This window comes from Ursus americanus, chromosome 5 (assembly GCF_024610735.1).
Source record: "Ursus americanus isolate L20-20 chromosome 5, mUrsAme1.1.p, whole genome shotgun sequence".
In the NCBI taxonomy this organism is placed as follows: domain Eukaryota; kingdom Metazoa; phylum Chordata; class Mammalia; order Carnivora; family Ursidae; genus Ursus; species Ursus americanus.
Genome location: NC_142131.1, coordinates 51,258,042 through 51,273,389, shown reverse-complemented (window position 1 = coordinate 51,273,389; position 15,348 = coordinate 51,258,042). Strand labels below are relative to the sequence as shown.

Genomic DNA, 15,348 nt, shown 5'->3' with positions numbered 1-15,348 from the left:
CAGGCCTTTTCCCCGTCAGATAAAATTTGAAAATTTCTTGCTTGGGAGTAATGGTTATCTTTAAGATTCAATATGGTACCCATGCAAGAGGTAAGAGGTAATGGACTAGGCTTCCAATCTCTTATGGCATACTTAGCACAGAAAAAAAAATGATTTCTCATAACATGACCGTTTTTCTTCCTCTGGCCTTTCCATTCCTGTGGCTCCTGTCAGCGGACTCTAGTTACGGTAAAGCAGATCTGCATTTGCATCCTGCTCCACCATCTGCTAACCATGGGGCCTTGGCCAAGTCATCTATAATCTTTGTGCCTCCGTCTGTTTGTCTGTAAACTAATAGGCTTATTATGAGGAGTAAATGAAATTCATGTAAGCTCATGTTAGCGCAAGCAGTCAACGTTGGCTATTATCATTATTATCTCCTTGGCTTGTCCCTGTCGTCTTTTCCAACTACGATATGGAGAACATTTTTCTGAGTTAGCTGGTTTTTGGGAGTTCAAGGAATCCTTTGAGAACTGGGGCCTTCCAGAATGGCCCCAGGAGCCCTAAAACAAAAGGGAAAGGCTTAGAATGTAGTTCGTCCTTACCTGCTGGCACTGGGCTTGTTTCCTACCAGAAGCTTCAAAGTCTGGTTGAGCAGCAAACTTCACTCCCTGTGGAAACCCCTGGGAGCTTGGCTGCCTGGCCCCATTGCCTGCTTCCCTCAATAAGCCGGCGCTCTCTTTAAGCTGTTCCTTTTGGTTTCTGTGACTCAGACTATCTTAGGTCATTCTGAGACAGGCTTCTCCTCCCTACCTTCCCTACTTCTACCTGCTGTCCTGGACATTTGTCATCCTTTTGACCGCCCAGTATCTGAAGCCACATCCCCTATTTGGGGGATTACCCACCCCCCACGGTCTTGGTCTGACTACACACTTCCTGTGATATTGGACCACCACATCTTCTCAGTGATTCTTTGGGCAACCCTAGATTCTCTAAATTCTCTGTTTATTAGCAATCAAAGTCAATTTTGGTTGCTTTTACAATTAAGAAACCTAGCCAGCTCCTACTCTGGCATAAATCCTTCAGCTGTTAGTGCTTCAAACTCCCTGAGCTTCTCACGTCCTATCATTTCTTACACTCTGCTGGTTATGACATCTTGCTATAACTGTCTTCTCATCTTCCCCAGACTGTTAGCTCCCTGAGGACGAGGATGAAAGCCGTCTAGATCACTGCAGTATCTCTATCATGGAACAGAGTGCCTGGTACATAGTAGGCCCTCAGCCTATGCCACGTGAATGAACAAGCAAGCAAACCTTACCACACAGGCAGGGACCAGAACAACCAGAGTAGTTTCACTTGGAGAATCAGTTAACTTGCCAGCTTTCTGATAACCTGGCACCATTCCCAGTCTGATTCTAGGGGAAGCCAGATTTCCTTTAGGCTTTGGCAAGGAAGAGGATATTCCAGCAGCATCTTGAGTGGGAGGGTGTGATGTTGGCCGAGTCTTGAAGAGGGTGAGTAATCCCCCAGGCAGCACTTAGCTTTAAACTCTGGCTTATAACTCGGTCATCTCCTGAAGCTCCCAGCTTAAAATGGAAAGTGGCATTACTCATGGTGAAGAGCAGACAATAAAAAAACATTTAGGTGGGGCCCGACACAATGGAGTGAGTATTCCCTGATGATGGATGAGAGCATCTCCGCCCTGAGCACCCTCAGCCCCGGCAGACAGCTCAGTCATAGCAGGGCTTTTGAACAACACCTCCAACTTAGCTCATCACTCAGTACCTTGCTCTTTGGGGTATTGGAAGACACTGTGTTTTTCAGCCTACAGAGGGCTTGGTGGGAGGAAATGCCCCTTGATCCGTAATCAGCAGGTAACATAAAGCAGGTAATATAAAGCCTATAAAATATAGGCTTCGGTGTCCAACAGCCCTGGGTCTGAATCCCAGCTCATCTATCCTAGCTCTATGACCTGAGTAAGTTATTTAACTTCTCTGATCCTCAAGTTCCTTGTTTGTAAAATGGGTTAAATAGTATCTACTATAGGTCGTGGGAAAAGTAAATCAGACAATCTGTATAAAGCTTTTATCTCAAGGCCCGGCACATAATCAACACTCAGTAGATGATCGCTGCTGGAACTGACAGTGTTCTTTGGCCATTTTCCTCCCCTAGCCTCCATTACCTCTCCATCCTTTCTGGTTTTATTTCTCTGTTAATCTCACTCAGCCCCCATGCCCTTCTAGCGGGAGTGATCCCTTACCTAGCCACACCCCAGCCTCCCTTCATGGCCGCTACTGTCCATTTCTGTCTTGTTTTTCTCTTACTTTCTCGGTGTCTGCCAGCTTGTGTACCAAGAGCCCACTGCTCAATATCTGACCTGTCATTGTCTCTTCCCCAGTACAGAATCCATGCCTTGCACAACATGAGGCAAAATGCACTGAAGCCTCATGGGCAAATTGGGCATGAGGTTGTAAACTGAACTGGGCTCAACACCAGTTTCCGGTGCCCCAGCATAATAGACATGTACCCACAAAAAGCAAAGCGGACCACAGTCCAGTCTTAGCAACTTGGGGCCTTGGGCAGCAGTGGTGATAATTACAAAGGGAGTTTTTCTCTTGGGAAAGAACATACCACTAGCTTTTCCAATAATATGTCTCTTTAGTGGGTTCACACATGAGATTCAGATTTTTTAAAAATGATATACTGTCGGCCAAAAGCATGCATTACTATTTAGAGATAAACAATGGCATACATGGGTCAAGACTTTTAGCATTGTACTAGCTGGTTCTATACCAATGACCCAGAGACTCAGCAGTCATCAGTTCCTCCAGGGTTAAGAAAACCTGTGATCTTTGATCGCTGATGGCTAGATTAGCCTCAGGTGATCATCTTAGAACATGTCCTAATCCTCATTTATGCAACACATTTAATGAGTAGCCTTCTATGTGCTGAGTGTATTTCTGGATATCATGGAGGCTGTGGTACAGGAATAGGAGGCAAGCCTTGCCCTCCAGAAACTTACCACCCAGCAGGGCAGGTAAACACACACAAATAACTCATGAGGGGAAAATGTGACAGATGTCACAAACAAGGCGTCAGCGTTTATGGGAGTCCCCAGGAGGCAAAGCTCACTGATGACAGAAATATGAGGGAGCAGTGGTTACTTGAGATGGTTTGTATGTGGGACTAGGGCCTCAAAAGCCAAGATCAAAGGTACATTGGACAGAGGATACAGGATGGGAAGGAACAGAGTTAGGAAAATGCATGGTGAGAATCAGAATTAGGACACTTTGAATTAGGACTGGCTCATACATAATGGGTTCTTGGAGATGAGGAGTAAGGCTGGAAAGATAATCTAGACAGATCTTAAATCCCACTTCCTGTTCAGCATTTCCACTTGGATGTCCAATAATTATCTTAAGATGACCCAGACGTAACTGTTGATTTTCCCCACTCAGTCCCCTAGCCTCTCTTTCTCAAGTATTTCAAATCTTAGTAAATGTCCCCAATATCTCCGCTGAAAAACGCAGAAGTCCTTTTCTGTCTCTACTTCATCTAAGCCCATTCCATTCATCAGCATGTTCTATTATTTCTTGCTCCAGCTTCTATCCTCTGTCTGCCCTCTTCTGGGTTCTCCATTACTCCCACTGTGTTCCAAGCCACCATTCACACCCGCCTCCTGTTTTAATCCTTGGCTTCCTACTTGCTTAAGTCAGATGACATGGCCTTGCCTGGGTAGAACCCTCTAGAGGCTTATTGCTCTGTCTTTGGGAAGATGGTGCTCCGCAGGCTCATGACCAGCCTCTAGCCCTCCACAGCCTCATCCCTCACAGCTCCTCCCTTGCTCATTGTGTTCCACCTATGCTACTGGCTTTCGTTCTCTTCCTCACCAAGCATGGATCTGCCACAGTATGTTTGCCTTTGCTGTTCCCTCTCCCTGAAACACTGTTCCCTCAGCATGAAATGCTTCTCTGTCCCTCGACCTTTACGTACCCATCTCTCAGCTCAGATGTCCTCTCTGCACCAGGGCTTTCCCTGACCACCCTAACTAAAACAGCCCCTTCTCAGATTCTCTCTACTCAGAATTCCACTCTTTCCTTTGTAGCACTTATCTGAAGTGCTGTCCAATATTGATGTCTATTTTTCTGTTTCTTCACCACCACTCCCACTAACAGGCAAGCTCCGCAAGGGCTTTGTACTACCACTGTCCCTTCATCCCTTAGCACAGTCCTAGCCCGCACATGTACTTAGTAGTTATTTTTGAAATGCAGGTGGCCTGGGCCACGCACTCAGAAATTCTGATTCATTTATCTGGGCTGGGGCCAGGCAAAAGAGGAGTTAATTAGTTTGAATCTTCTAACCGTATGCATATTTTTAAACCATGTTATACCTAGCGCGAGCCCCAGGTAGTTCTAAGTTTAAGACAGAGTTGAGAGCCCTGACCTGGAGAATGGAAATCTCTCTAGCATCTTACTATTTGTGTGTGGGGGTCCCACAGGCATCACTCAGGTACTTGTTAGAAATGCACACTCTCAGACCCCACTCCAGACTTAGAGAACCAGAATGTGCAGTTCAGCAAGACGTCCCCAGGTGACTTGTATGCATATTAAATTTAGGAAGAACTGACATAGCAGAAATACAGAATTACTTATTGTAAGTACTTTGAACTTGGTAGGACAAGTTTGCTCTGTCTGAAGGACTTTGAGGTGGGCATGACCCTTAGACAGTTGGAAAGGTGGTTCTGAAGCCACAGAAAGAATTCAAGAGGAAGTGGGCATCTTCCCCAAAGTGCACATAGAGGGTTGGCATCTAGGGGCTTGGTGAATTCGTCAGTGGAGAGAAAAATGAGAGAAGAGAAGAAGACAGAGTTGGTGGGCCATGGAGAGCCCTAGGATGGTGTGAGAGGAGGGGAGCTGAGGTGTGGAAGTGGGAAAAGAGACTGATAAGGAATGCTTCCAAAAGTCCAGGCGAGGGACAAGGTCAAGAAAGGGACTGACAAATGTATCAGATTTGCCAAAAAGTCTTGAGTTCTGTCTCTGGAGATGAGTGGATGGGGGAGCCAGGAGAGGTGACAAGAGGCTTGAGTGAGCGCAAGGAGCTGGGAGCAGTGAGCCTACACCACTCTCCCAGGAACGGCTGGGATCCCACCAAAAGGAAATTCGTGTCTTGAGGGAATAACAAGAGAGTAGCTTTTCTCAAATGAGAGACCTGAGAATGTTTGTCAAGAGGAAGAAACATGCAGGAAAAGGACTGAATAGATTGACGATCCAAAGAGGATTTAATTGATAAGACCAGGTGCTGAAGTGGGTAGGAGAGAATCAGATGAAGAATGTAGATTAGACTCAGTGCTTGTTAACACTGAGACTGACCTAGACAGGAACAGAGGAAAAATAACAGGCTGCCTCGGGGAAGGAAACTGGGTGAGCGGGGGAGCCAGGGGCAGCTTTCTTTTTTATTTAAGAAAAGCAAACAGAAAATAATAAGAAGAAACACCTGTGTACACTCTACCCAGATTTAACAAATGTTAACATTTTCTCAAATCTACTTCAGATGTTTTTTATATAAAATAAAACATCAGAGAGAAAGTTGAAGTTCCCCATTTTCCTTTTACATAATATTTCTCTCTTCCTCTGATAGAACTATTAGGAATATGGGAAGGGTGTGTAATGCACATAACAGTGTGCTCTCTGGCTCTGCAGATGGCTTTTATTCACTCACATTATGTCGGAGATCTCCATTTGTATACACCCATACAGACACATCAACAAATACTATGTAAGTGAACTCTGTAAGTAAGTTCCGATCTCACAGATAGCCTACACTGTATTTGCATATATTCTGTAGGGACAGACACGTATGTTAGTTTTTCACTCTCATTGAAACTGTTGTTCTGAACAGACTTGTACATGGAGAGATGTATTTTTTACTGTCTACTCTTTTAGACTTTCGTTTTTCTCAGATTTTATTTGTTTGAGAGAGGGAGAGAGAGAGTGAGCATGAGTAGGGGGGGACCAGAGGGACAAGCAGACTTCCCACCGACCAGGGAGACTGACATGGGGCTCGATCCCAGGACCCTCAAGACCCCCCAGGACCCCAGGATCACGACCTGAGCTGAAGGCAGATGCTTAACCGACTGAGCCACCCAGGTGCCCCTCTTTTGAACTTTCTGAATTTTTTTACCATTTATATTTTTAACAGATGTTTTATATTTAAAAATTTTTTTATTTAAATTCAACTTAATTAACATATAGTGTACTATTGGGCTCAGGGGAAGAATTTAGTGATTCATCAGTTGCATATAACACCAAGTGCTCATTACATCACGTGCCCTCCTTAATGCCCATCACCCAGTTACCCCAGGTCCCCACCCACCTCCCCTCCAGCCACCCTATAGTTTATTTCCTGAAGAGTTTGTTTGTTTCCTATAGTTAAGAGTCTCTTACAATTTGTCTCCCTCTCTGTTTTCATCTTATTTTATTTTTCCTTCCCTTCCCCTATGTTCATCTGCTTTGTTTCTTAAATTCCACATGAGTGAAATCATATGGTATTTGTCTTTCTCTGACTTATTTCGCTTTGCATAATACCCTCTAGTTCCATCCATGTCATTGCAAATGGCAAGATTTCATTCTTTTTGATGACTGAGTAATATTCCAATGTATGTATACACACCACATCGTCTTTATCCATTCATCAGTTGATGGACATTTGGGCTCTTGTGGACATTGCTGCTATAAACATTGGGGTGCGGGTGCCCCTTCGAATCACTTTAACAGATGTTTTAAATACGAAAAATTAATTTTCCCTGGAAACTTGCTGATTAGTGTTTCTCAAAGTATGATCTAAGGAACACCAACATTAGAATTACATGGGACATTTGTTATAAATGTGGATTCCTGGGCCCTGCCTTAGCCCTTCTGAGTCTACACTATAATAATCCTCTTTAGGTGATGCTCAGGCATCCTCCAGTTAGGGAAGTACCAGAGAGACAGACGGTTCTTCTGAGAGGGGATGTGAGTGGAGCGGGGTGTTCAACGGGAGGGATGGAGAGTAGCACTGATTGACACCTCCCCTGTGCCAGGCACTGTGCTAGGACATGACATTTGGAGTAGAAGAAAGGGGGAAATCCTTAGAGATTTATCAAGGTAACATATGCAGAAAGTTCAAAAGTCCAGCACAGGTGACCTTGGCAGTTAAAAAATATTCTGTGGAGTCCACAGCTTAGTGTCTGTGTGTCTTTGAAAGTCACACAACCTCTCTGAGCTTCAGGCGTGCCCACCAGCTTTCCTCCCTGCATCTCAACCCATCTTTCTCCTGTGACTTGCTTCAGCCGGCAGGAGCGCAAATCTGCCACCAAAGCTGGGGGCAGAGGTCAAGACCCCTGACTTACAGTTCAGATATAGAGGTCTGAGTCCCAGCTCTGCCTCTCTTGACCTTTTTTTTTTTACTTTTTAATTAATAAACTTTATGTTTTAAAAGCAGTTTTTAGGTTCACAGCAAAATTAAGAGGAAGGTTCAGAGGGTTCCTATCTGCCCCACCCCACACGCGCACAGGCTCCCCCATTAGCAACAGCCCTGCCGGAGCGGTACAGTGTAGTGATAAACCTACCCTGAAACACCATAATCTCCCGAAGTGCATAGTGTATATTGGGCTCACTCGGTGCTGGGCCTTGGAGGGTCTGGCCAAATATATAATGACATATCTTGTAGTATCATACAGAATAGCTTCACTCCCCTAGAAAGCCTTTGTGCTCTGCCTATTCATTTCCCTCCTCGCGACCTCCTGGCAACCACTGATCTTTTTACTGCTTCCTTAGTTTTGCCTTTTCCAGAATGTCATATAGTTGGAATCACACACTGTGTAGCCTTTTCAGATTGGCTTTTTTCATTCAATCACAGGGATGTAAGTTTCCTTCACATGTTTTCCTGGCTTGATAGCTCATTTCTTTTTAGTGCTGAATAGTATTCTGTCGACTGGACATGTCCCCTTTTCTTAGCCTCAATCTCCTGGGCTGTAGGACAGGGTTCTGGGTTGCAGAGACTGAGAGAGTTCGTAATAATGGTAAGCATGGATGTTTTAAGTGCTCGCTGCCAGCCACCCTGCGAAACGCCTCCTTCTGCTCTACCTCATCTAGTCCTTCCTGAAACCTGTGACATCTGTATTATGAACAACACCTGCCCCTCCCCTGACTGATGTAGAACCTAAAGCTCAGGGAGGTTACCTAACAGATCAAGACCACACATCCAGGAAAGAAACTAGCTGGAATCTGAACCCAGGTGTTCTGACTCCAGGTTTTAGTACTGAGGCTCTAGCCTTCCACAAACGTTCTTACCAGTATTTGACACCTAGGGAAAACATGTCACCAAACGTTATCTCTTGTTTTTGTTAATGTTGATTTAAATCAGAGGGTCACGATTCTCTTCTAAGGAGAAATATGAGGCACTGAGATGTTCAGAAATCTCCTCATGCCATGTAGCAAACAGCTTGTAGGTCCGGAACTGAAAGCCATTGTTAAAGGAGGCTCTAAGTTGCTCTGAAGAGAGTACTGGTTGGTTGTTTAGGATAACATCTACTGAGCACTTACCAGATATGTTATCCCATCCGATGCTACAACAACCCATGTGAGGAAACAGAGGTGCCCGGGAGATGCAGCTCTGCTCGTTACACGCCCCTGAAGTTTCTCCCGTGTTTCCTGCCCCCCCCATCTCTCTGCTCCCCACCGCAGCCCGGGCCAACATCTGCAGCCTAGGCGTGCGTCACAGCTCAGAAGCAGCCCAGGAGTGTCTGGGTCTGTCCAGTGTCTAGCCCGAGGTGTGGGTGCCTTGGCAGCCGGCTCCAGCCCTTCCTCATCATCCTGGTCACAGTACCCACTGGTCCCCGGCAGGCAGCCTCAGCCTGGGCACACCTGCTCACTCCCTGTCCCTTCCACTTCCTTCTGCCCTGGATTTCCAGACAGAGTCAAAAATGGGTTCACATCAAATAAGATTTGTTTGCTCTCAGTGTAATTTTCCATTTATAGACAGCTTTCTCTCAGGAGGCACTGCCCTCCTTCCTCTGTCTCGTTTTTTTCTGGGTGTTTGAGGGTAAACTCTTAGTGGTTGTTTTTAAGCCCTGTGGTCAGCAGCCCAGCCGGTCATTCATTCAGAATGTCTCCAGAAAGCCAGCGGTTACCCTTATAGGATTTATGCTAATTTCTGTGGTCTCTGAGACCTCTGTAGAACTGTGCCCATATAGCCAGTATGTCATGTTAAAAAGAAATATCTGACCTGGAGGGGCAGGGTCCTCATCCACAGGCTCGTCCTGGTGAGATGATGAGGATAATGAGTACGACAGTAAGAGCAGTTGGTGCTTAGAGCATACGCCCCTAAGTGCTAAACGGGATTCACTGATTCCTACGAGGAAGGTGCTGCTCTGATCCCTTGATACAGATGAGGAATTGAGCCAAGGCCATGGCCGATCACACAGTATGTGGGTTCCTGCCGACCTCTCTGGCCCAGCCACCCCGCACGCCCCTTCCAATCGTGGGCTCTAGCCATATCAGCGCTGGTTTGGTGCCTTGGGTCACTGTGCTCTCCTGCCACAGTTCCTTTGCACAAGCTCTTCCCCTTGGCTGGGCCACTGTTGACTCCTACACTCTACACCTGATCTTCCCTGACCCACCTTTCAGATCTCAACTGTGATTTCTTCAAGGATGCCCTGCTGGATGCCCCCTTGGCAGGATGCCCCATTGAAGTGTAGTTGGCTCTGCCTGCCTCTCCTCAAGGGTCCTGGTCAGGACTGAAATCCTGCTTTTATGTGTGCAATTTTCTGATTAGCATCTGGCTCTCCCTCCAGACCTTAACTCCAAGAAAGCAGAGGCCTGAAAGTGCCGCCTTGTAGATAATTCTCTCATTATATTTACCACACTGGACTGAAAGGATTTGTTTATTCATCTTTCTCATCCCTTGGTCTGTGAATTTCCTGAGGGCAGCGTCCAGGTCTTTTTCTAACACAGTGCTCAGCTCAGTAAATATTTGGTGAGTTGAATTGAATGTACTGGATTTAGTGGGACAGAATAACTGAGGAAAGAGCACCTGAAAACTCAGAAGTTAGGATGAGGTGAGCCCACAGATTACCATCATTCAGAATCCACCCCCCACCCTTAGAGATCTGGAGGGATTTTAGAAAAAAGTTTAGCTGTTTTAAAAAGCCAAGTTCCTTTATAATTTGGATCACGGAATAGAGGGATCCATGACTTTCCCAAAAAAGCGTCGGATTACAGTTAAAATCCAAGAGAAGGGAGAAAGAAGGGACAACTACAGAACTTTCAGAGGTTCATCTGAAGTTGAGTAGAAGTCGGAACAGAAATAACTAGTGGAATCTCATTGGAAATCATGTTGGGATTTGGCTCCTTACAGCCCGTGGTCTTACGTCATTTCCTTATCTTTCTTGGATGACCTTGCCTGGCTCATTCCCCAGTGCTGTCATTGCTGACTTTGACTCCGTAAATGCTGTGGTCTGGTTACATGGAAGCGTCCCCCTCTTTGGGGCTGGCCCTGTCCAGGACCTGGCGCCCCTCGGTCTGGCAAATGCGTGGTAGGGCTTCCATACCTGAGAGAGAAAAAGGGGTGGGGTGGGGAGAGAGAGAGAGAGAGAGAGAACGAACGGGGCTTCTCTTCTCTCTGGGGGATGAGCAGGACAAGGGGCAAGTGGTGGGTGACAGGCCTGGTGCTCACCCAGGAGAGTTTTATGAAGATGGTGCCAGGGAACCGCAGGCTCCCACATCCAAGCGGGCCCAGCCTCATCTCTACCCACCTTGGCTCCAAGGAAAACAGGCAGCTGTTTGCAAAAGCTGTTTGCTTTCATCCTGCCTCCTCCTTCCTATCATAACAGATCATGAACATATTCCTTGGAGGTTTGAATAGTCCCTTCTAAGAAGTTCAAGGGAAACTATTTCTGAGTAAGAGGATTAACCTAGTTAAATTTAATCGTAGTAGCACGTGATAGATTAACAGTAATGTGAAAGAACAGTGAAGCTCCAGTGACCCATTATGACGCTTGTAGATTGCCAAGCATTTTGCAATAAAAACACCACCTAGTTACTGCACATGTTTGATTAGAGGGGCACTATCCTCACCTTGTCCCCCACTGGGAGACAGCTCCTAGCACACTCCCTGGCATGTACATAAAATTTGCTTTGCAAATATTTGTTTAATTAATTCAGGAAATATGAGGCTAACTGAAGGTTCTGACAGCTTTCTAGAGTGGGACAGAAAGCCTTCCTCTTAAGCATATACTGCTCCAGTGTATTAGGTAATGACACATAGACCTAGTTCCCATTTATCCAAAATTCTGAATGTATTTCTGACAGTGAACAATGTTAAGTGGAATCCCAATGGCTTAAATCAGATCTAAGGAGGGTGGTTTTTTTTTTTTTTTTTAAATAGCAACCAAGCAGACATTTTTAAAGGGGAGACAGAGTCCTGTGTAACCTGAAAATGTGGCACAAATATTGAAAAAGAACATCCCAGGGTTCAGTGGCTGAGGTAGAAGAAGGATGTGCTGAAGTTGGAGTTTAGAGCAGCTTTCCGAACTTGAAAATCAGACGTGTCTGACTGCCCTTGGGCTGCGCCCCGGATGGTGCCATGGAGTCCGGGTCCAGAAGAGGGCGCTCCGAGCTAAGTGTGCCAAGGGCCATGCTGAACCAGCAGGTCTCTAGGAGAGGCTGTTTATGTTATGTCTTTGTTTCTTTTACATGTTTTCACATTCTCTGTAAGAACGAGAGAAGGTTTTCCCCCTCTGTGCCAAAGAATCCTCTTCTGAAAGTATACTAAACTGATGATTTCATAGATTAAGTATCAAACCCCAAGAGTATAATCATGTTTAAGAAAAAATTTTTTTAATGGCCTTCACCCTTTAATCTCCCTGAAATCTGTGAATGAATTTCCCACACCATGAACTCTTTTAATAGTTTAATGGGCCCTCAGGAATCAGTATCTTCAAATATCGATCCTACACCTAGAAAATGGATGATCGGATCAAGAAGGGTAGACTTATTGATGTTTCTGAGAGTTACGTGGTTGCGCTCTGTGTTTATCAAGTTAATGAATAAGAGGCACCCAGCCGTGTGAGTTGTGTTCCTCACCCACGACATCTTGATTAAAAAGAAAGCTGTATATTCGTCAGCTGTAAAGCTTAAAAGATACTTTAAGACTTGTTTCAATTCACAAGCTTCTTTGGAAACACATCTTCTTCCCTACATTTTTTATTTCTAGGCCCTGGGGGACAAGCAGACAGATTCAACAAGTACGTGGCAGAGACAGCACAGTCCATACAGACTGTGTGGCTGGCATGTTTGATAGTAAGAATTTGTCCTATGGCAGGACTCACAGCAGTGCGCAGAGGTCACTGGATGAGGTTCACAGCAGCACTGTTCATCATAGTAGGAGGGCCGCCTGGGTGGCTCAGTCGGTTAAGCATCTGAGTCTTGGTTTCTGCTCAGGTCATGATCTCAGGGTCTTGGGATCAAGCCCCATGTCAGGCGTGTGCTCAGTGCAGAGTCGGTTTGTCCCTCTCTCTTTGTTCCTCACCCCCCCCCCCACTTGCTCTCTCTCTCAAATAAATAAATAATAAATAAAATCCTTAAAAAAAATCCCACTTAAATAATAGCAGGAATTTGTAAACCAGGTGTACCAGTCATGGAATGATAAGTTGTACGGCCAAGCAAATACCAGGCAGCCATAAAAAAGAGAGCTAGGCATATATGTACATAGATGAGTGGGGAAAAAAGGAAGCCCTAAAATAATATATGTGGAATTATCCTGTAACTTATTTTTTAAATTATATGTGTTTCTGTAGATACATGGCTAGAAACCTGAAAAAATTATTAGCTCTGGAGAATAGGATGGGGTGGGTGTGGAGGAACTTATATTTTCTTTTGTTTTTTTGCAGTTATTTTTCTGATTTAAAGAAAAACCAGGAACACCTTTGAAGCCTTCTGAAAAGAGGGCAAGAATGCTATCCACTCAGTCTTTCCCTTTAGCTCCAAAACTTGCTGAATCCCTCCTCCTGGAGAATCCTTCCCGCTGCCCCCGCCTTGCCCTGGGTCCTGTTCCTTCCCTCAGGGCTGAGTTTCCCAAAGGAATCCAGAACCCCAGCACCTCTCCGTCATCTCCAGGCCTCTGGAGTCCTCCTTCTACCCCACTCTTGCGCTCAAAGTGCCCATGATCTCCTCCAACACCAGGATTGCAGACTTGTGATCCCTGAGCCAGATGTGGCCTGAGGCTATATAGTTGGCTAGGTCGCATGTTTGGTTGTGTTTATTCTTAATGGATTTGACGTTTACCAATTGGGAGATTTGCCCTAGAATTCCTGCTGTCTGTTTTCTCTTTCTTTTTAACCACCAGAAGATCTGGCCCATTACACCTACCCTCCCATCAAATAAAAATACTTTACAAATAAAAAGGCTGGAATTGAGAGTCAGCCGGACCCAGGGTCTCTACTGCTCTGTCTTGCAGACTCTTCTGGCCCCCTAGGCAGTAGAGCATTTGATCCCATTTTAGACCCTTCTCCTCTGTTCAGTTTCAACAGTAGCACCAGCTTCTAGGTCTTCTCCTTTCTCTTTAACTGCCCTTGTCCAGCGTCCTGTTCTGGCTTTTTTTCTTTTACCCATCCTTTGAAGTCCGGCATCCGTCAGGGGTCTGTCCTTGGTGTATGTGCCGTCATTGTCTCCCTGAGTGCCCGTGTCTGCCTTGGGTTCAAGTCGTGTCTCTAAAATCCCAAACTGCTTCTGCCTTCATTCGTGACCATACAGTGGTTACAAAGTAACCAAACCACAGACCTTAGTCATACTCCCTTTCCCTCAGTACCCACAGGCCTCTCCTAATAATTTGACCTAAATATTCTTTACATTTTCATTCCTTTCCTTCCCTACCATCCCTGTCTTGAGTCAGGCCAGCAAAATCTTGACCCCTAGCCAATGCAATTGCTTCTAATTTTTCTCTCTGTAGCTTATTCCTCTTACCTCATCCACAACATCTCTAGCCTTGTCCTCCCAAACCACAAATCTGATCAGGCCTCATCCTTGCTCAAATGACCTCCCATATTCTTCATTGCCTGCAAGCCAAAGTCCAAACTTCTTAGCCTGGCATTCAAGGCTCTTTATGATCTGCTTTCAGCCTTTATTCATTCAGGCAACAGACTGAGCACTCACTATTTGTTAGGCCTTAAGATGCTTTCGTGAAGACCAGTTGTGGTCTCTGCCTTTATGGGACCATGTTGTACCTGGGACCCCACCCCCAACATGCACACACACTTTAAAGGACAAAGTAAAATTCAGTATCAAGGGACTAAGAGAATAAAGAGTAAAGCCAACTTTAGGATAAACAGTCAGGCAAGACTCCTTGAGGTGATGACATTTAAGCTGAGACCTGAAGGAAGAGAAGATGCAGTGGGTAGTTCATTCCAGATGAAATCTCTCCTTCTCATGCTGGCCTGTCTTCACTCCCTTTCCCTATCTACTCTTCACTCCATGCAGCCTGAACCACTGTCTAGTACTCGTGTACATTGTACTCGGGGATGCTTCTGCCCTAGCTGTGATCTTCTCGAAGGGAGGAATTGCCTTGTTCATTTGGGTCCCTGGTGCCTGGCACATAGTAGGCTCAATAATTGTGAGATGAAAGACTGGGTGGTTGGATGGATGGATGGGTAGGTGGCTGTGCGGATGGATGGATAGGTGTTTGGGTGGTGAATGGGTAGGTGGGTGGATGATGGATAAATGGGTGGGCGGATGGATGAGTAGATGGGTGGGTAAGTGGGTAGAGAGATGGGTGGGTAAGAAACGCACACATGCTTTAAGCTGAGCTGGGTGTATTGTCTTTTGGGGGTAATTTTATAACCAATAAAGCTGAGGCTTGGAGTTTGCTAGACTTGGCTTGTGCTGTAAGAAAAGTGACTGAAAAGAATTCTCACTCAGGTTCTCTACCACTTTAGTTACACATCGTTTTTCTATTTAATCATCCTTATTATTGTGAAATGGGCAATTATTTTTTACTAAAGTAGAATTGACATACAATATTATATAGTTTTAGGCATGCAACATAGTAATTCAACAATTATATGCATTGCAAAATGCTCACCATAATAAGTATAATTACCATCCGTCACCATATAAAGTTACTATAATATTATTGACTGTATTCCAGGCAAGCATTTTTTCTTACAAATAAAAAACAATAACGTTTAAAATTTTTTTTTCTCAATAAACAGCTCTGAACTGGATCTTGCTTTAATTCTAAAGCAGTTTTTTAAGGCAAAAAAAACATGAGGCAGTATACACAGTGCTTAAGTGTCCGGCCTCTGCAGCTAGGTCACTGTGTTCAAATACTGGTCCA

General features: G+C 45.1%; 2 protein-coding genes across 14 annotated transcripts in view; one reads left to right on the top strand and one right to left on the bottom strand.

Annotated features, from left to right (window-relative positions):
- The window catches only part of LOC123790207 (uncharacterized), a 385,091-nt gene that overhangs the window by 278,273 nt on the left and 91,470 nt on the right, over positions 1-15,348 (top strand). The gene's annotated exons all lie outside the window — the stretch shown is intronic.
- FGF1 (fibroblast growth factor 1) overlaps positions 1-15,348 on the bottom strand; it is a 93,903-nt gene that overhangs the window by 46,305 nt on the left and 32,250 nt on the right. The window lies entirely within an intron of this gene.